Source organism: Balaenoptera acutorostrata, chromosome 1, assembly GCF_949987535.1.
Source record: "Balaenoptera acutorostrata chromosome 1, mBalAcu1.1, whole genome shotgun sequence".
Classification (NCBI taxonomy): domain Eukaryota; kingdom Metazoa; phylum Chordata; class Mammalia; order Artiodactyla; family Balaenopteridae; genus Balaenoptera; species Balaenoptera acutorostrata.
Window position 1 is genome coordinate 180,988,725 of NC_080064.1, and position 22,857 is coordinate 181,011,581.

Consider the following 22,857-nt stretch of genomic DNA (forward strand, 5'->3'; position numbering starts at 1 on the left):
GGTCTCCTGGTTTTAATTCCTGGTTTGCTCCTCCACCTTGAATGAGCACCAGTTCACCTTGAATGAGCATCACTTTGAGCGGGTAGATAAGCAGTACCTGAATGCTGGGATTCTGAGTTTCACCTAGAACTTGAGCCTTCCCACATTTAGGATCATTATTGGAATAAGCCAGATTCTTATAAACCTAATCAAAATACTCTTTTATTTCCAGTGATTTCAATGCTTAGCTATTGTTACTATTCCTTTCATCTTTATTCATAGAACAAACAGAAGGTTTTAGATTACTGTATTTAGAAATGCCAGCTGGTAGGCAAACTTGAACAAAAATGTTTTGTTCCTTTCATGTAACTTTGTTTTGTAACTTTCATGTTCCTTTCATGCATTACTTTGCAATGTAATTAAGTCCCAGGATGGTTGTTTGCTTCTTTTCTGGTGGATCTTTTGCCCTTTTGAACTTGGGGGAAGAGTTATCCCTGGAAGATTTTTCTTCATACATTCTTTTACCCTTTGTGTATCTCTTAATTTTTTTGTTTTTTACTCGTTTCCTTTCAGCCAATCTATATGCGCATTATGGATGCACTCCCTTTTGGTAACTTCAGTGTTTAACCTCAGAAAAACAAGTAAATAAAATAAAAGCAACAAACAAACAAAAACAAAAACCCTCCCTTTTTGCAGTGTTTCAGTATCTATTGGGATCTAAAGATAAATGGTAAGGTGAGAGTTTAGTTTGCTGTGACACTGTGTGTTTAGAAATCCTTTAGGACACACTTATTGGCTTCAGAAAGATGATTGTAAGATAAGCCATTTAGAGTAGTATATTTGGTACTTTCAAATGATCACAGTTAATTGGAATCACTTTAGTCATCAGACAATACACAGATTGTGCATTTGTTGTTTTCCTCATTCTTGAGCATCAAATCTTACTCTCTTTGAGTTGGTTGGTTTTTATCTGTTGCATTATGGAAAGAGAGAAACACATATACATTAACAGTACGTACACATTGGACAAAATATCTCAGTGTTAGGTAATACTTAAAATTTTATAAACTAACAAAGTAAGTTCCTTTATACTTTCCCCTTATCCATTTATGAAAGAAAAATTAGAAAATACTTAAAGGTCCTGAATTCTTATTAAACAATAAGAATGAACTTTTTAGAAATGAATGGCTATATGAGATTATAAACTTTAGTATAGCCATTTCCTCAGTTCTAGGGACCTTAAGTTTTTTCAGTTCAGTCCTGCTAAATACAGATGTGGGGAATCCTCCTTTTTTAACCCACTACTCCTACTAGATATGCATGGCAGACATGGGGCCATTTCACAGCAGATGGGTCACCTGGGGTATTGTGAGCTAGGCTGAGGCAGCATGGGGGGATGACACATGAGTTACTCAGATACGGACTAAATACAATCTTGGAGCATGGGCCCTTGTCACGCCTGCTGGACTGTAACAGAGTGATTCACACCAAAGCAGTGTACAGGACTTGCTTGAGGACGGTGGAAGTTTCTGCCTCAGACGTAGGCTGGGTGGTCAGTGTATGTGACTGGAAACTGCAACAATGTTGTTTGCCTTGTGACATGACTCTTCTTTAGGAAAGGGATCACCTCCCTTTTGAGCACTTCCCATGACCAGTTCTCATATTCCTAAGCTATTGATACTTTCTGGAAACGCTTCCTAGTCAACTTCCTCTATGTTCTCACATCCGTCATGAGAATCCCTCCATTGATCTTCGGAATGTCTATGTACCCTAGAATCCATTCTTTGCTCTTCTATAACAGATCTTGATGGCTCTTCAAATTCAGAGCAAGAGGTATTAGCAACGCCTAACCAGATCTTGTTCCCTTGAGGGCAGGGAAGTCTCAATCTTCAAACCATCCCATAGGCTGAGGGGAAGATGATGCATTCCATACACATATTTAAAAAAAAAAAGAAAAGAAAAGCAAAAAGAGTAATTTCCCTGTTAATACAGTCTGAATATCTATGTCCTGCTACGTTCATTTAAGAGCAGATGAAATATATATGTAATCATAATAGCATAATGGCATAATAGCATGCAGTGAGCAGAATATTGAAATGATGTTCCAGCTTCAGGAGTAACAAGCTATGCAACATTAAACAGACCATTAGTCTCTTTGAACCAGTTTATCCAACTGTGAAATCAGGGAGTAGGGCTTGATAAGCTCTCAAGTTCTATGATTCTAAGATCATGAAGGAGTTTAAATTTGTGACACATGCCACTTTTATAAGTATGTCTCTGATATTTAATTATGCTCGGCTCAAAACTCTTAATTGTACTGCACAAACTTTTATTTAGTAGTATCAGAAATATCAGCAAATATAATTCTCCTCCTTTCTTGTGTGGCTGATTTTAGTACCTTTACTCTCTCTTTCTACTCTCTTCCTGATGGTTTCTAAAAGCCAGGAAAAAAAGAATTAAAAAAGATCTTTTAAGAAGACAATCAGATCATATGAATCAATCTTTGCAATTTAGAAAGTAAGTGCAATTTATTCTAAGTGGACTATTTTCTGCCTATCTATGTATCTGTCTGTATTATTAACTAATGGAAAATATTTTACGTAAAGGTATGACAATGGACTTTCTATTGTCATCTCTGTATTTCATTAAGAAAATACAGAAACTGTAAATTCTCCTTAATTCATATTTTAAAGGCAAATACCATTCCTTTGTCTAATTATACTTTCAGAGAATTTTTTATAAAATGCTGGCAAAATGTAAGTCTTTAGGAGAAAATTTTCTTTGTATAGGTTAAAAATGGATGCAAGCGAATATATTCAAAATAACTGAAAGCAGGGTCTTGAAGAGATATTTGCACTCCTATGTTTATAGCAGTACTATTCAAAATAGTCAAGAGATGGAAGCAGCCCAAATGTCCATCAAGAGATGAGTGGATAGAGTGAGGTATATGATACAATGGAATATTATTCAGCCTTAAAAAGGAAGGAAATCCTGTCACATGCTACAGCATGAGGGAAACTTGAGGACATTATGGTGAGTGAAATAAGCCATTCACAAGAGGACACCTACTGTATAATTCCACCTATACGAGGTGTCTAGAGTAGTCAAATTCATAGAAACAGAAAGTGGGATGGTGGTTACCAGGGGCTGAGGCAAGAGGGAAAAGAAGAGTTGCTGTTTAATGAGTATAGGATTTCAGATAGAGCTTCAGATTTAAAAGATGAGAAAGTTCTGGAGATCTGTTTCACAACAATGTGACTAAGCACTTCTGAACTGTACACTTAAAAATGGTTAAGATGATAAATTCCATGTTATGTGCTACTATGACAATAGATAAATAGATGCAAGGGACAAAACAGGAGTTTAAGGCAGTGATAATTCAGAACGTTAATTTGGCACTCATCACATATTTTCATTTGTATACATTTGTTTCATTTGCCTTCACAGAGCTTAAGAGAATAAAAGAATATAAGTGAAAAGAAATGTTTTTATTAAACAGTGTTGAAAATCTACAAACCCACACACAATTCCCACCTGGTTTGGACAAAATTGTCAGTGTTGTATGGTGGAAGGTGCAGTGGCTTTGAGGTATGAAACCTAAGTTTAAATACTTCTCCTGCTATCCCTGTAATCTACTAAACTGTAGTTTCCTTAAGTGCAAGACCTATTTTACTTGCAGGACCTATTTTACGTATTTTTGTATCTTCCTGAGATGCCTAGAATGAAATCGTAAATATTACTTGTTGGAATTGAATTATGCTTTTAATTGAGTTATATTTTGAAGGAAAAGCATGAAGGAAGAGTGAAACTCTACACCCCTTCAGACAGCTACCTGTCATTGGTCGTGTTGGCAGTAGCCAGGAAGAGCCAGAGAGGTGGACAGGCCAAAACTTGGAGAAAACCAGACAAGGGCAGAGCCAGGATCACAATATTAGGACCGGTTCTGGCTTCACTTGGGAAGCAGAATTTTTTGAAAATCAGAGAGCGCATTGTCAAGAGATCGTGTAGTGGGAATAAAACAAAACTAGGACGTAACCCTGAATGAGAAGAAACAGGTCATAAGAACAAGGAGTGAGCCATAATCCAGGAAGGCTGGTTGCTTAAAATGTGGCATATGTGATTGGAGCACACAGGTCAGCCAACCCACGAAGATAAGATTTTGTCCTGTGACAAGTCTATTAAATTGTCGGTGGTGTTGGGTAGGGGCTGGTCATGGTCTCCTTAAGATTCAGCTTAAGGTTATGGGCCATTTCAAGTGAAAGGGAGACACACACATACACACACACCCCAGTGCACTTTGGGGGTTTCCTGAATCCACCAAAGGACTTCCTAGAAATATAGGGACCTCAGGTGTGAGTACCTTGCTCCATAGTTTTATAGTTTTGAAAGCAACAACATATAAGATGAATGGTGATGACATCATTCTGATTCCCAGCAAGCAAAGCTTCTGAGAAGCCCCGTGCTTTATATCTTCAGCTGAACCAAAGCAGCCCTCTCCACCTGGTGCTAGCGACCGTATCATCCAGCTTAATTGGTAGGAGAAAAATAATTAACTTCTGTAGAGTTCGTCTCCAGAATTTTTCTGTTATATATGCCCTATCACTAAAAAGCTTTTAGCACATCTCTTGTTTATGTATATTTATTTACTTATAAGTTATGTGAATCCATTATTTAGTAATACATTCTATGTACACAAAACATAAATAAAAGTAGACATTTAAAAGCTTGGGATAAAAATAAGATGTAAACAGGTTTTAATATCTTCTTTCCACATTCCAAAGGACTGTCTTGTACACTCTTGGGGTCAAGTTACCCTACTTAGAAAACGCTTTTCCTGAAGATGGTACTTGCAGATCTGAGCATGGCAAGAACGAGGAAATGAGGTCATTTTTATGGGAGTGCCTCACTTTAAGAAAGCATGATGTACATCTCGAAGTCTATATATACAAGACAAATTAAATATGGCATAATTTATATTTCAGTGAGTATCTATTTCGTTGACCTTTCTGAAGGCAGATTGGATTTTTTCCATCTTTGCAGTCCCAGTGCCTAGACAATAAAAGGATTCTTCACAGTCCTTTTTTTAGGTGCTTTTACATCAGATGTAAATGTTGATTTTACCAAGCAATTTTCAAAACACTCTTCAGGAACATACCTCTTTATTTTTCCTGTTTATTTCTGGAGACAGCCAATCTGTTCTACTCTTTTCATGATGTTGAACAGCAAGAGTTCTCCCAACGTGCTGTGCCACCCTGGGCCCCTTTGCCTTTGCCCTTGCCCATTCTGATCTCTCAGCCAGGCATAGCTCTCCCCTCCTTTACTAACCTATTCATTCTTCAAATCTCAAATCTATCTTCTCCTCCTTTGTCTAGTCTTTATTGAGCCCAAATGCCCCTCTTACCTGTTCCTCCAGCACGCATGGCCGTTACAAACACTGCATATGCACATTTGACCGTTTACTTTTCTGTCTTTCCCACTTCCCACTCCCCTACTCTGGCCCTAAAAAACAATACCAACAAAAGTAAAGAGCTTCCATTTACTGTTGCCACCATGCTACAAACTTTACAATGATTCTCTCACTTGAAGGCAGGCTGCAGGTGTGTATTTGTGTGTGTGTGCACGCACATGTGTGGAGAAAGAATCGTCATTTACTTTTTTCTCCCATACTCCCCACTAGTTTATATTTACGCGGTTGTTATAGAATGTGTAATAGCCAAAGGACGTTCAAAAAATATCATTCACTACATCTGTGTCAATAGTAAAAGTACAAGAGAGAAATAAACAATCTATTCAATAATTTACATTTTTAAAAAACTCACTAAACATTAGCTTTTGGAAATTTCATTGGCAAAAAACTCAACTTCTTGCTTCAATTTGTACCAGTGATGGTCTTTGAAAAACTGTTTATCTGAGTAGTTTATTTCTTTCTTCTAACAATTTGTATGTTCTTCTTACCAGCATTGAAGTCTAAATGGAAAAACATTAACAATATTTTGTTTATGAAGACAAGTGGGTTGACTCTAATAAAAATATTGATTCATGTCTTGCGTCTCAGTGAGAAATGCCACCCACGAAGTCTGCTGGCACTTGCTTCCAATAGTATAATTTAACGAAAGCCAGAAAAAGTACATACCTTCACTTGCAAAAGTGTGAATTATTTATTTTTCTTAACAAAAAAATAGAAAGTGCATCAGTGTTCAATGTTAGCTGAAAACAATTTAAAAGCAGATTTTTACCTAGACTATGTAATAAGACATCAAAAGGGCTTGTCATATCTTAACATAGACTGTAAGAATGTACATCCCTTTCTATAGAGCATAAGCACAAAATTTAGTCTTAAAAAAGTTTAAAACATTAAAAGATAAATAATAAACAGCTTTCATTAAGTTAGTTTATTTTTTGTTTTAAAAAAAGAAAGATTCACATATGTTATATAGATTTAAATCTTCCTCTTTACCACAAAAAGTATCCCATTTATGTAGGTTTTTTACATTGTGCAGGTGGAGTTAATAGACAAAAAAGTGTGCTTAATGGTTATTAAAATCATCACATATACTAACAATTCCCATCACTTGCCTCTCTTGTCAGAGAATAGTTCTGTTCAGTCACGTGGTTAACATCTGGAAACCACTTGGGGTAATAGCTACCACCAATTTGTTGCTTATTCAGGGAGAACATACTAGAATGGGAGTAGAGAAGGTAAATTCCATGTTTTCTTCAATACACGCACACATAGACTCAAGTCTCATCATTGTCTTTAAGCCATTCATTAGACCAATGAAAAGGTTGAACTATCAATAAATATGTTCCTTGTCTTAAAACAAACTTCCAGAAAACATAAAAATGCACTGCAAATGAAATCTCTTGATTATTTCATTTTGACCCATGGCTCTGGTCATAAACACAAGGTACATGCAGGTTTTCCTACAAGTTGTGCATTGTGGAAAGCACCAAGTTTCCCTCATCGCATCATTCAGGGGCTTGTTCATTTCTGAGTAAGGAAAAGAAGAGAAGAAAAATAGAACATGCGGTATTAAAAGTTCAGTCAGACTCTTTGTACTCAACAGCAACCATTTCTTAACTGTGTTCCACGCATCGCTAAGACATTTTCAATAGGGACAATCCAAGAAGCTTCTCTAAGGATTTCATTTAAAAGATCATATGAGTTAAAAAAAAAAAAAAAAGGAAAAGAAAAGCACACAGATACTGTAAAGAAACAAGAAACAGCTATTTCTTTTTTTTTTTCCTTTTCTGTAGTGGTCCATATCACAGGTTAGAAAAAAGGTTGTCCTTTATATTCAAAGGTTATGCTAATCATGCCAATTATTTTGGGATCTGAAGCTTAAGATGAAGTCCTTTGAAGAGTGAACTTTAATTTGTGGCTATGGCTGTTGTTCTCCGAGATTGTCACTGTTTATAATTATTTCCTTTCTTGACCTGTGGTTGACTAAATCCTTTCCTCAAAAGATGTCACCACATGCCACATGGCTGTAGTCCAAGCTGTTCTTCTGAAGTGTCTTGCCCACCTCCCACAATGTTTGAAAAGAGTGCTTTATTGCACCCCTAAGAGTGTTTTTGTCATGCCTCGCTGTTTTGCTGTTGATTTACTTAAGCTCACTTAAGCCTTTTGGTTATTTTGTGCCTAGTCCAGTGAAGTTGTATTGTGATGGTCATCATTTGAATTCGAGTGGAGGAAAAGAATCTCATAGTAAGGGATATAAAATCAGTGATTTCTCACATATCCATATGTCTCATGTTAATTTGAAGTTTTCTGGTGTTCACCACTTCCCCAATGTGAACATTCCGAGTCTTAGAATAACATATATATAGATATTCACACCTATCTATCTATTTAAAATAATCCTCTCTTCCAGAGTGAAATTACTTAGCCAAGTTAGACAAAATGTCAATAGCACTGGTAGATTGCCAGCTGTATCCGGTGCACTAAAACAAAGATAACTGACAAATCTATATTCTTAAAGAACTCATGGTTCCTCTCTATAGCTCAGAGTATAAAGCAGGGTGATGAGAAAAAAAATACATTTTAAAGCCATCTGCTTAATAGTTAGAACCTACTACAATGAACCAAAATCCTTCTTGTTTTTACCAATTTCAGCGTATGTAATGGTAAACTGAGTAGTAACTCAGTAGTAGTAACACTGAGGTTAATAATAGTGATGGGGGGAATAGATTTGTTCCTGGAAACCATCTGCCATTTGCAGAATTTGCATTTGTTTGTGAGGAAAATACTCCAGTGATGCATTTTATTAAATTATGGAACATAAAAATGGTAATATGTCTCTGCTCATGTAACTGTAGTCTTCGGTTGTGTCCTATAAAATATATTCAAATACTTTGGGGAATTTGGGAAAAGTCACTTTTCAGTGGCTTCTTCATGTAATTCCACATTTTAAAAACTGTAATCAGAGTTCCCTCATTTCTCCTATCACTTATTGATCGGCACATGATTTAGACTGCCTAAATGGTATTTCTCCCAAATATTAGGCATGGTTTTTAGATTTCTCAATTAGTATTTATGTTCTTGTCTTTATTTACTACGGCAATAAGTGTTATCTGATGCTGTGAGTATTAGATTCTGTATTGTTTGACTCCATTGAGGACATTTATTCAACCAAATGACAGACTATTCAAAATGTACCATGCTCAATACTGTTGGTGAATGGAAGATACATCAGACTTTGGTCCTACCCTTAGGAGTTTACATTTTGTAGGGAGACAAGAGGTATACATATCTATGATGTAAGATACATACTAGTAACTTCTATAAGAAGGTTACAGATACAATTTTAATAAGTTCGGAGGAAAGAGAATATATTTCTAGCTATGGAAAATCAAGGAAGGCATGTATAGAATAGACAATCACAGTTCTTTAAATATAATCAGAAATTCCCAGCCACTGGACCCTAACAACACCTAGAAGCCTTAGGAGAGGGTTGTGAGCTGCTCTGTCTCCTCTCTTCACTGAAGTTCAGTGTTTCTCTGTGGGGAAGGAATGTACCCTAACAGTGTACGCTCTTGGCTCTCTTTCCTTGCTTACGTTGTTCTGGCTCCATCAGGTTGATTCCTAGCCCCTGAATGAAGGGATTTCTCCTCATGATCAGTTTGGGCCATCTTGCTATAATGGTGAAATTCTCATGACTTGGTAGGCCTATGTGACTTGGACATGGTAAACCTGCACTAGAAGTTTGCAGATTGAGTGCTGAATGAATGGTGAGTAAGTGAGAATGAGTGAATGGCCATCAGATAGGAAACATAGCAACCCAAGAAAATCAGCTGGATCCTGATTTCAGTATTGAATGTAAATTACATGAGAGCACTTAGCCTCACTCTGAATTCTGTTGTAGTTGTTCGATAAATGTTCGTTGAGCATGGTATTCCTCAAAATCTTCAAAGTGTGCCTTCATATTACAGTATTTATATTGTTAGGGAAAGCTCAGTCTCCTTGTAAAAGGTATAATCCTGTTTCACTACTGGATAAATAGATCATTAGGCAGTGTTTCCAACAGCTTTTCTGGAAATGACTGCTTTGAGGTTCAGAAAGGAACAAAAAGTGATTAGATTTTATAAATGTTATGCCACTTCTTATTACATATAGTATTCAATAAAAAGAAAATCCCACAAGACCCGTTTGTCCCATGAGTCTAATACCATAAAGTTTCATTCTTACAGCATCTACATTTTGGCATTTGTTTGTCAAAAATGGGGTTGAGGTAAAAGTATTATTTTCGCCAGTTTATGTGATGGCATAAAGCAGCATTTTTCATTTTTCAACACTTATTAGCTCAGCTCCCCAGCTGTGTAGCACCACGCCCTGGTATGAAATTGAGAGGGAGAACTCTGACAAGTTTATATTGGCCTAAATTTATAACTTTTCTTTTGGATGGGGGAAGGGTTGTGTTTTTTTTTAAAGGTTACGATAATTGTGTGATTTTTGTATCACAGAACTTCTGTAACATGGAATAATAGCTTATGAAAATGATTGTATCATGTTTGGCTCTCCTAAACAAATATTAACAGCTATGTAATTAGAGAAAAAGTGAAGCAGGAAGTTAATTAGTTAGTTGATGAACTGATTGACCCATTTAATCTAGGTGTTTTTATATTCTGCAAAATATATATAGCCCAGTGCCTTACATGACAAATATGCTAAAAATTGTGAGCCAGTAGTGAAAAATATGTTCAAACTCTACTTAAATAGTTGGATTTTGCTGTAATTATTTGTATAATCACTTCAAATCTTTATTTCCCTTATTTTCTGGAGAAAAATTTCAAAAGAAAAACTTTAAATTGATTTCACAGAAGGTTTGGTATGGCCAGCAGGAAACGGGTTAAAACAATTACTGTAGCATGATGTAGCACATTAAAATGAAATGATTGACGACAAGCTAAAAATTTTAAGATAAACAAACTTAATCCTTGGCTTTTTCTTTCCTGCTCTCACACACACCCTAACACGTGACGAGTAAGGGGGAGATTCTTAAAGCATTTTTAAGATCCGTCTTGAGTGAGACAGTACAAGTAAACTCAGATAAAGCTTTTTATATTTATGTTGTGTGAAAGGCTTAAAAATCAACATAAAATCAGGCTTTCAGTCTTCTATGAAGTAATGCTTTACATTGGGAGGTAGAGTAGAAGAACCTTTACAAATCCTATACAAGACTTGAAAAATATGCTTAAATTCTCCCAGCCACAGCTGTTGGTGGTGGGGACAAGGAGATTCATGCATCAAGACTTGGTTAATGCCCAGGCTGGCACTGACAGCAAATAAGCACCTTCATGTGAAGTCAGAGTAAACCGGAAGCAGCTTTAATTGCCGTCATAGCTTTGTTTGCACATGTAAAATGCAAAATAACAATAGGAAATCTTCTAAAATAATCTAAAAAATCCAGAGGCATCTTCAGTTAGGTGAGTCCTTTTGATCCTAATCATAATCTTATTCTAGATGGAAAGCCAGGACACTGGGCATTCAATTTCAGCAAGTACTTATAAAAGTGATATTAATTTTTATGCCAAGTGGAAAGACTATTCTATAGAAATAAATGAGACATCTTTAAGAAAGGTCACTGAAGCCCACATTCCATCATTTAACCATGGTTTCCTTGAAGTACAAGGACGCTGCAACAGCAGGCAAATGAAGATGGGATGTCACCACTGACATGGAGAAACCCATTTTGGAGCAGAGCGAACTGCATCTGGAAAGAGGAAGAAATGGTTTCACAGATGTCACCTGGTACTTTGAGCAACAGAAGAAAATAGGAAGCATCTCTCAAGTAAAAACCACATGGGCCAAAGTTATACACTGGTCTTCTCAACCAGCCTTTATGTGTAGACCATATTTTACCTTGGGAAGACACAAAGGACAAGCTAGCTTTTAGAAACATATCTCAGATCTGAGTTGATTCTTCTTTTTAAATAGAGGAGTGACATGGTCATGTATGTAACAAGCTAGCTCTGGCAACAGAGAAATAACTTAAGGGACAATATATTGGGTAGATTGAAAGACGCTATGGGGAGGGACTCATTAGAAGTCTTTTTCAACAGACGAGAGAGAGACAAGGATTACCTGAATTTAGGTAGTGGTTTTCAGGATGGAGGTGAGGGCAGATTGGGAAGTTGGAATGGGTTAGGACTGGGTTACCCACTGGACTTGGAGATGAAAGAAAAAGTCTAAAATGACTGTCTCCAAGTGTTCTGGTGAAGTTATTAACAAAGGTAAAGAATATAGAAGAAGGAGCAAGTATAGAGTAAAGATAGTGAGTTCGGCTTTTCCCAGGTTATTTGAGGTGTCAGCAGAAGTTGGTGACTGTTGGAAATAGGGGTCTAAAGCTTAGATTGAGGGTGGAAGTAAATTTTGGGAGTCATCAGTATCTAGGAATCAGATAAAACCATAGGAATTGAAGAAATCACTTTTAGAGAAAATTAGTAGTAGGAGGGAAGAGAAACTAAGAATATTTTTTCTTTAAAAGACCCACATTTAAAGGCTAGACCAAAGAAGAGAAATCAGTGAAAACCTCTCAGGAGGAATCATGAAGGTAGAAGGAAATATGGAGGAATGTCATGAAAGCAAAGACGACAATTATTTTGAGACAGTTATTTAGGTAAATACCCGTGCGTGCTATATGAGAATGAAATGAGGCCATTGGATTTGGTAGGTAGGAGGGAGGTGACCAGCAACGGTTTTTTCTTCAGTTTTATTGAGATAGAATTGACACACAGCGCTGTATAAGTTTAAGGTGTACAGAATAATGACATATATATTGTAAAATGATTACCACAATAAGTTTAGTTAACATATATCATCCCATAGAGATATAGAAAAAAATTTTTTTTTCCTCGCGGTGAGAACTTTTAGGATTTAACTCCCTTTGCAACTTTCAAATATACCACGCGGCAATGTTAACTACAGTCATCATGTTGTATATTACATCCCCAGTACTCATTTATCTTATAACTGGAACTTGGTAACCACAAATCTGATCTCTTTTTCTATGAGTTTGTTTGTTTTTAGATTCCACATATAAGAGGGGTTATACAGTGTTTGTCTTTCTCTGCCTGACTTACTTCACTTAGCGTCATGCCTTGAAAGTCCATCCACGTTGTCTCAAATGGCAGGCTTTCCTTCTTTTTTGTGGTTGAATAGTATTCTAATGTACATATGTACTTTTTGGAGAGCATTTTCTGTAGAGCAGTGGGGCTAGGCATCCAGTTGCTGTGACTCAGTTTGGGAATCTGGAGTTAAAAAGTGAGCACAGCAAGTGCAGCCTTTAAAAAGTTTACTTGTAAAGTCAAGAAGGAGACAGAGCTGAGAAAAGGGGTATTTGAAAATATGGCGGTGATTTGAGCATATTATAAATTGACAAGAGAATCCAGGAGAGGGAGAACTGGAACAATGGCTTGAACAAGAACTCAAAGAAGACGGAAGGGGAAGGAAGCGAGAGGCTGGCAGAGTAGGGATGCTCTTCCTCTAAGACTAGAAAAGAATATAGGCAAATCTGAGTGTGGGGATAGTGAAGCCGTGCACGACTGTACATAGTAATGGACATTGTCTAGGAATGAAAGGAATAGGAAAAAGATTAAGGACTTAAGAAAATCTATAAAGGCTTAAAGGAAAAGGAAGCTGGGTAAGATTGGGGAAGAATTGTTAGGTAGCCATAAATCCATATAGAATATTTAAAGGAGCTAGTCTATGTCGTCATCAAATTTGTACCAGTAGGTACTGAAAAGACACTGAAGAAATGAACAATTTAATGATCTTGTATTGGAGTTGGCAAGGCAGAGGGTCAAGGTGAGATGGGACTATTGATTGAATTGATGAGAATGTAATAATGTATAAGGTAAGTGGGGACAGCATTAAGCTAAGAAAGGGCAGGTAGACCAGAAAAATAATGAGAGGTTAAAGCCTGCAGGTCCCCAACAAGGTCTCTGAGCCAATTTCGTGAGAATGAGGGACTGAGAGAGATGGAAGAACAGGAAGCTACGTATAATAAAGGACCTTGAGAGTTAATTATTTCAGAGGTGGAGTATTACTGTGTAGAGCATAGTAGTGTGAGAAGACTCCCTGAAGAAGTAGACCGAGCAGGATCTTCAAGAATGGGTCGGGTTTAAATGGTGGGGAAGAGGGAGGACATTCTGTGCCCAACATTAAAGAAGAACTGGGGACAGGGTGAAAGAGTCATCATGAGGCCTAGAGAATGGGGAGGTCCATCTGGAAAGGAAGCAGTGGGAACACCGCTGTCCTGGAGTTTACAAGAACAAGGCAGATCGACAGATAAATTGAATTACATTATAGCGGGGCTTGAAAACCCATTATGGGATTAGCACTTAATCTAGTGGACAATTGGGAACCATAACAAAATATTGAGATGGGGAATGTCATGAAGAGAGTGATGTTTTAGGCACATTTAGCTCGATGGAGACTGTGGAAGGGATTCCAGAGGGGAGGAGTGCATGCCCAAGAGTGTCCTCGAGAAGGCTCAGGTGATAGGAGCTGGAACCATGACATGAATGGAGGCAGCTTCTGTTAAGAGGTGAAAGGAGGGAATTCCCTGGTGGTCGAGTGGATAGGACTCGGCGCTTTCACTGCCGAGGGTTTGATCCCTGGTCAGGGAACTAAGATCCCGCAAGCAGCACAGAATGGCCAAGAAAAAAAAAAAAAAACAAACAGTGAAAGGATTTGATGACAAATTAGATGCAGGGAACATACAGAAGGAAGAGCTGAAATGGTCCTCAAGTTCTTGGGCTAGGACACCAGAAAATAACCCTACAGCTGAGGATATGGGGAAACTGAAAAGGGGGGGCTGTGTGGGGATGGGGAGAGGCGGGCATGTGTACACAGGAGAGTTTTCCACCCGAGAAGATCCGCCCCAGTGCTTCTTGTTTGTGCTGTGAAAAAATAAGGTTCTTATGAAGCCACCAAATGTCAAAAGGCTTGTAAACATAGTTATCATCATGTTATTTGCTTTATTAAAACTGACGTGTGACAGAGCAGTGCACTGTTGAGAGACGGCAGTAGCAAGCATCAGCCTGGCATGAAGGAGTCAGATGTTGGGTGACTCCTTTCGTCACTTGGAGCAAAGACTTCTGGTGAACAGGCTCTGTTAATAGTGGCTGGGTTCCAATTAAGAAACCTTTAAGGGAGGATTATATGAAAAAGACTGTTTAATCACACCTTGAGTTTTTTCAGTCACAGCTGCACACGGGTAGCGGGCACCATGCCGGGAGCACTACCTTTGAGTGAAAAGCATAAAAATTTGTACAGGCTTTTTTTTTTCCCCTCCGAAGTTAAAATTTGGGGTCTCTTCTATGTTACACTTTGGATAATAATCTAGGACAAAATAGTCAAAAGTGCGTAAATGAGCCCAGTTAAAATAGGTTATAAAAAATCATCTTTGATGGTCCCTAGTTATTTAGGTTATGGAAAAATGTGGATTAATGAATATTTTAAATAAACTTTACTATATAATAGGTTTAAAACTGGGCTAGATAGATCACTAGTAACCAAGAGTAATGAAACTATTTCTGGAAATGGTTGTTTGATGGCAGAAATATGACAGTATTTTCTTATATTTTTGGAATTCATTTTTTTTCTAAAATATTTCCTTTAAGGTTTTTTTAATAGACTGTGTCTTTTAATAACATGTTATTTTGTAATTGCATGGAAGTATGCTACACAAGAGAAAAAAGTCCCCCAGCTATAAGTAGACTTTGTTCTCATTATTGGACCATCAAAAGTGAAAATAAATGTTGCCAGTAATGACTTCTGTTTTCTCCATGTAGAGTGTGATTAATAGAATCTTCTCCCCACATAGAGTGTGATTTACAGAATTTTTAATTTAGTTCTAGAGTCAAAATCTCTGATTCTTCAGTGAATTCTAAACCCATTGAAAGACCTTTTCTAATTCTTTATAGAATAAGCAAATAAGTGGTGTATTAGTTCCCTAGGGCCATTGTAAGAAATTACCACAAACTGAATTGCTTAAAAAGGCAGAAGTTTTTTCTCTCACAGTTCTGAAGACCTGAAGTCTGAAATCAGAGTGTCAGCAGGGCTATCCTCTCTCCTAAGGCTCTAGGGAATCATTCTTCCCTGATTCTTCCAGCATCTGGTAGCTCCTAACCATCCTTGGTGTTTCTTGGCTTGCACTGAGGCTCTTCAGTCTCTGCCTCTGTCTTCACGTGGCCTTCGTTTCTGTTTCTTTGTCTCCGTGTCTAGGTGTCTTCCGTGCCCAAGTCTCCCTCTCCTTTCTTTCATAAGGACCCTGGTCATTGGATTTAGTGGGTACCCGAAATCCAGGAGGATTTTATCTCAAGATCCTTAACTAGTTACATGTGTAAAGACCCTATTTCCAAGTAAAGTAATATTCTGAAGTTTTGGATAGATGTTAATTTTGGGGGGATAATATTCAGTCCACTATAAGTGGTAATAATAATGTCTCAGGCTTGCATCATTTCACATCTTAAAAGTGGTCAGCCAGAGCAGCTGTAGAGGAGAAGGTCTGCTAGGATGAGAAGCCAAAAATGTGGAGGCCTCAGGATATAGCACAGGAAGTGATCTGGCAATGGAGCCATCCCTTGGGCCTTGCATGTTCCATGATAGAATTATTGGATAGACCCACAGCAAGATCTTTGACCTTGTGGTAAGTCTTCTAAGGTCTCCTGACTCTTCCATACATGGGCACATAAACAACAGCTTCTACTCTGATAGCTAAACCTAATTCACTACATACTAGTCTAGACCAAAGAAGGGGAAAATAAGAGAGAGGAGCAAGCTAGTCTAGCTATCTATGCAAGGCTATCATTTGTTTCTTAACAAATATTGTTGACAGCCCGTTACACTTGTGTAAAATGTGTTTTCTCCTTGAGACTCAATGCATGTCAGTGAGGTTGGCGGGTGATGCAGGATTCACAGACTTGTGAAAGAACACATTGCTCATCAGTGAGTTTAGCAGGTGTTTTGCTCTGGCTAGGAGGTCCCTAAAGCAGAAACAGTGCAGGTTTGCTGGCCACTGGTCCAGTGCTATTAATTATAATGTACACCTTATGCATTAGTGGTCATGAAATAGGGATTCTGGGGCTGGAATCTCAGTTCCCCCATTTATCTCTCTGAGGCTCAGATATTATACATGCAGAATGAAAAGAAGAAGAAGAACTCCTTTGTAGGCTTGTGGTAAAGATTCCATCAGTTTATACAAGTAAAGTATTTAGAACAGTGCCTGACACATAGCAAGTATTTAATAATGTTCAGTTACTGTTACTACTCTACACAAGGTACTTTAGTTGAACAAATGTGTATATAATCCTCAACCTCAGGGAGATTATTGTTATTAATACAAACATACTTGCATGGTGCTTATAGTTTGTAAGACTCCTCTTAAAATTCTTTCAAAGCCCCTTCAATTTAGTCAATATAGCTGTAGGCTAGAAAAATGGACTTGCATGAAGTTAGGTGATTTGTTCAGTACAGCGAGTTAATGGCAGAGTTGTGCGCCCAAATCTAGGTTATATGACCTATTGGCCACACCTTAAATATTAAAGAGAGGGAAAAAAGTTGTGGATATTCAATAACTCTATTCCAGACTTCAGTGATATGGAAAATTGAACTGAGAAGCGTCCTGTGTAATGGAAAATATACTGGTTTAAAAGTTAGAAAACTTGCATTTTAGCTTCTTCTCTGCCATTTGAGCTGGAAAAGGATGTTCATGCTTTTGCAAAGTATCCTGACTATTCATGAGATGAATCCTCACTCCCAAAGTCCATGTGGTGTATTTCAAGTGGTAGAGCTTTGAGTTGTAACATGCGAATCCCTTCTTCATTTGCAGAGTTTGTGTTTTCTGGAAAACAACAGAGTCTAGCTCATGAAGCAAATGTGTTTGTATAACATGTTGGTTGCCATGAGTTTGGGAGATGTTCCCGTGCACTGTTGTTGATGCAACAGGGATAGAGCTCTTAAGTGTCGATGCTACGAAAATGTAATGTGATTGGACTTGGACAGGTGCCTGAACCAGACCACCCATTGAATTTATTTCGCTGTCAAACAGGTCAAACAAATTCAGTTGAAGGGCTTTGAACTTTCTTGATAGTGAATAACTCACATTTCATTTTAAATGTGTGATGAGTTACACTGAAATATTCCTGCTGAAAGCTACTTTTGGTGAATATTTTTTGAAAGATCTTTTCCTTTTGTCAATTTTATAATTAGGATTTGCTTTGAAAAGTTATCCTACCTTGTTGAGGGAAAGAAAATCCTTTTTTCTTTTTTTTATTAACCTTACCATGGGACTTTAATCAGTGTTCAAGGTCATCCCTCAGAAGAATGATCTACATTATGTTTTTTCCTGAGTTTGTTCACCAGATCTAGTGACCAGGATCTGTCATATTCCCATGACTCTTTGCCCTATGAGATACTCTTCCATATGACTTGTAGGAAATTCTCCCATAAGAGACTAGCATTATGCCTGGCATGTAGCAGACATTCAGAATGTGCTTGATGACTTGAACTGTGTGTCCGTCTCACTAACACAGGTAAGTCTGGGTCTTAGTTCCCTTTTAAACTGACCTCTTCCCCTGACTACTGAGATAAAGTTCCTCATTTCTTTTTTTTTTTTTTTTTAATTTTTATTTATTTATTTTTGGCTGTGTTGGGTCTTAGTTGCTGTACGAGGGCTTTCTCTAGTTGCGGCGAGTGGGGGCCACTCTTCATTGCGGTGCGCGGGCCTCTCACTGTCGCGGCCTCTCTTGTTGCGGAGCACAGGCTCCAGACACGCAGGCTCAGTAGTCGTGGCGCACGGGCTTAGTTGCTCCGCGGCATGTGGGATCTTCCCAGACCAGGGCTCGAACCCTTGTCCCCTGCAATGGCAGGCAGATTCTCAACCACTGCGCCACCAGGGAAGCCCAAGTTCCTCATTTCTTATTGGGAGCGAGCAGAGCAACAGGAAGCTGCATCAGAAAGACGTATCTGACATTATCCCTCTTGTTGATGACAACTCGGTATCACAACTGGAGCTGTCCTGTCTTAATCTGAGAAGAAAGTGAATAGACCTCATCCTTCCCTTTAGAAAGGACTGAAGTGTAAAGTACTTGCCATCACCTACTCTGGCTGTACAATTACCCTAAACCCAAGGGAGTGACTTTTCCCCACCCCAAGGAAACTGGATTCTCCAGGACTATGACTTCAGGCTGGTGAGAATGACTTGGTCTGGAGTCTATATTTCTATATTCCTTTAATTTTTTTAAGTCTCATGTAATCTGGACTGGCATCAAGGCATGTAAGAAATTCCTTGCTTCCACTTTCTGGTGTGTCCACAGTGGAGATACATAAATTTATGTTAGCCTAAAATTATATTTTTATTTATGCTGTATATGGAATCTTCAGTTCCACTTGGATATATATTCCTTTGTCTAAGCTTCCCTATAGCTCTGAGACTTCCCCCACATTGAGACCCAAGTTCCCTGAGTGACAGCTCATACTGAGATCAGCCAGGGGCATCAGCTCTAAGAATGACATTTTTGGCTGGGGTATAGTGGGTATGAGAGCAGCTAAGCCACTGCTGTTCAGGAAACAGTTGTCAAATCATACCTTCACAGTGGCTTTAACCACTCAGAGTCACAAACACACAGCATTCATTTTTTCTCAGAAGTCTTTTTATGGCAGCATGATCATCTCTTTCTTTCTTGAACTCCTTAGAACTTTGTTCTTCATCACCTTTTCTTGTCAGGCAGTTTAGCCTAGTGGCTAAGTGTGCAGGCTTTAGAACCACATTGCTTGGGTTTGAACCCAAGCTATACCATTTACTAATTGTGTGACCAAGGGTATGTTACTTATCTGTTTAGGTGCCTCAGTATTCTTACCTGTAAACTGGACCTAATAATAGTACCTAATAAATAGGGGCTAATATGAAGATTAAATAAAGAAATCTATATAAAACATGCTTGAAACAGAACCTGACATGTCGTAAGTACTCAATACATTGTAGTCGTTATTAGTCACTACTTTCAGTGGGCCCCTAACCCCCACTCCTACAGTAAGATCCCTACTGTCAAGTTACGACAAACATGCAGTCTTGGGCATTCAGGTGGGATTCTAAACAAAACAAACTCAGAAGCAAAGGGAAAGTTTAGGTCTCAAAAAATTTCGGAATTGAAACCATGCTTCACGCCCCTGATATTCACTGGAAACTGAAAAGGGTGAGGAATTGACGTTCCTCCCGGTCAATGTTTCTCAAACTTTGCATGCCCAGAAACTCTTGGTGAGCTTATTAATGTATGAGAGACTCAACACATTTGAACTGGAGTCCACTACAGTGTGTTTAAACAAAGTCTCAGAAGAGTGAATGATGTAAACGGTACAAGGATTACATTTTGGGAAAGCTCTTCCAGATTTTGGTAAGGTACTACTACTTTCCTCTCTCACATTCATTCACTCATTCAATATATGTTTCGAGCACATGCTCTGTGCAAAAAAAATCATGCTTGGTGCTTTGGGGAATCCAAGATGAATTAAAAACTGTTTTTGTTTTTTCAAGAGATCAAAAATATAGTAAGGGAGGTATGTCACATAAAGATCTTTTAATTTTGAAAGGAAAGGAATGGAAAAATACTCCATATTATTTATAGCTGAGCAGTGTAATTAGAGGGTTGAACTTGTCGGTTGGGTGAACATAAGAACTGACTCTCTGAACTCCAAAGGGACACATCCAAGAATCTTAATTTAAGAACATGAATCATAATATTTTAAGAAAATGGGCTTTGAATAAACCATACAACCCAGAAAGTTTTCTGTGGTAGAAATATGAGGATGTAACTAAGGAAGTTTTAGAAGAATACTTAACCAAAGCTGACTCTAAATTATGTTAACTATTTTCTTTCTTCAGTTTTAACAGTTGAGCCTTTATTTGCTCTCAGTTTATAACCATTAAGAACTTTACTCCACCGTGTGCATAAACTTTGCCTTTAAATTCAAAAACAGGAAAATCCTGAGGAGACAGTGTCATATCCGACATATAACTGCCTAGGACAGTAGGACAGCCCTTCTTGGTGCCCTCATTATAAAGATTACAACAGAATAAGCTTTTAAATTTTCTTCTACTCTTAGACTCCCAGCTCTTTGATGACAGTCTTATTCACCCTTATAACCTGTTCAGTTGCAAGTCACTGTGAATTTCAGGTTACTGGTTTTAATAAGCACGTGTACAATGTACAATTGGCATTTTGCCAGTAAGGGCCACAGGCAGTATCTAATTTAATTTTGGACCTTGAAATGGAGATTCAGAGACCTAATTGAGTTGTCCAAGGGAAAGCAGCTGAATAGTCACACACAGGTCAAGAGCTGTGCATCGGGTCCAGAATTACCAGCTCAGGATTCGATTCAATTGATCGATTGATTGATTGAAATATAGTTGCTGTACAATGTTATATAAGCTACAAGTGTACAATATAGTGAGTCACAATATTTATAGGTTAGACTCCATTTATAGTTATTATAAAATATTGGCTGTATTCCCCGTGTTGTATAATATATCCTTGTAGCTTATTTTATACCTAATACTTTGTACCTTTTACTTCCCTACCCCTATATTGCCCTCCTCCCTCCCTCTTTTCACCGGTAACCACTAGTTTGTTCTCTATCTCTGTGACCCTGCTTTTTGTTATATTTACTAGTTTGTTGCATTTTTTAGATTCTACATATACGTGATTATCTTACAGTATTTATCTTTCTCTGTCTGACAGGATTCGTTTTAATAGGTCAGTGGGCTCCAAACCTACTTCTGATTCTGCATCCCTATTAGTAAAACAAAACAAAGGGGCATTTTGAGCCTGTTCTTCCAATATCTGTGTATTTATCTGTAAAATGTATACATGTACTATTCAACTAGTATATTGTTCACATTATACACTATATTTTTAAAAGAAAATTTAAAGGAGGAAGTTAAAAATGAATAATATATAGAAGTCCTAGGAATTTCTTCTTCTCCCCACTTTGGAGTGAAGCCATTCAGACTTTTATCTTAATAGGGCGGAATGATTTATGTAAGCAGGGAAATAAAAAGTCCTTAATGATTATAAATGAGGGGTAAAACACTTCCATCCCTAGTGCCTTATTTTCCACAACACCTTGGTCCAGGAATGTTTATTAAACGAGTGGCTCAGGACCCAATTTCCGCATGGTTTTCTTTCACTGTGTTTTTTTCCTGATAAAATTTTTTTCCACGCTCGTTTGATAAAAGAAAAGCTCAGGGCCTTCATTTATGAAACTCAGAAGGTACATTTTATGTGCTGTATTGAAAAACCACACTTTTTTTTTTTTTTTCTGCAAATACCACACATATCTGTTTCATCTCTCTTTAATTCCAGAGAAGGTTGATGAAAGAGAGCTGTTTTTCTCCCTAGGAATTTCCTTTGGATTATTCTTATTTCAGTATGCTAATCCTCTGTTTTTAAGTTTCTTCTACAGAAATTACATATATCTCATAGCCAGAGGATTTTTATTTCTGTTTTTCAGTGAGGAGCAGAAGAAAGGAATGCCTCTAGACCTAAGATTTTGTCACCAAAGGAGTCCTTAGAAGTAACAGGGAAGGAGTGGGGTTTGGTGATGAAGGACATGGCAGGGGTGGGTGGAGGGAAAAGTAGACATCAGTATAAGCAGATTATCTCTAATGTATTACAGAGCATTAAGGGTCTTTATAAATACAAACCACAGGGAAACTGGAATCTGACAGCTGTTGGAGGAATGCCCATGAAGAAGGAGGAGGAACAGGAGGTATTGTTGCTAATTTCCTAAACCAAGATGTCAGCCATTTTAATGAGAAATATAAAATCCCACGTGATGGTAGGCTAATGGCAGAGAGATACTAGCCGAACGTGGGAACAAAATACCTTTCATTAAATACTCAGACATAGACCTTTAGTGTATGCTTTCCCAAGTTTGTAGAGAAAGGAAATGCATGTGTCCCCATGCTTTATCAAATATACTGGGATTAGATGAGAAAACCGAGGAATTATCAGCTTGATGAAGAGTCATTAAATAGATAATTTTGTACTTGTTCACTCATATCCCGGAGAGAGTCAGGTAAAAATTTCTCTCTATATATAGATAAGCAAATTGTAGCGGGTGGGTCGAGAGAGATTATGGAATTACACCCCTTGATCCTCTTGAATTTACTACTGGGAGAGAAAAGGCTCCTCTTCAGACTCCCTGGTTGAGCAGGGTCCCCTGGCAGTTAGAGCCTCATCCTGCACAAACAAACAGAGCTGATGGGGTGTCAGCTGGTCCCAACTCAAACAAGTTTTGCACCATCAAAGGCTTACGCTCTCTAAAATAAAAGTGACGAGAAATCGAGGGAAATATCAAAATAATTCCTCCCA

The 22,857-nt window shown here is 37.9% G+C and overlaps 1 long non-coding RNA gene across 1 annotated transcript in view; it reads left to right on the forward strand.

The window, feature by feature from the left end:
• The window catches only part of LOC102999685 (uncharacterized), a 223,773-nt gene that overhangs the window by 4,134 nt on the left and 196,782 nt on the right, over window positions 1–22,857 (forward strand). The gene's annotated exons all lie outside the window — the stretch shown is intronic.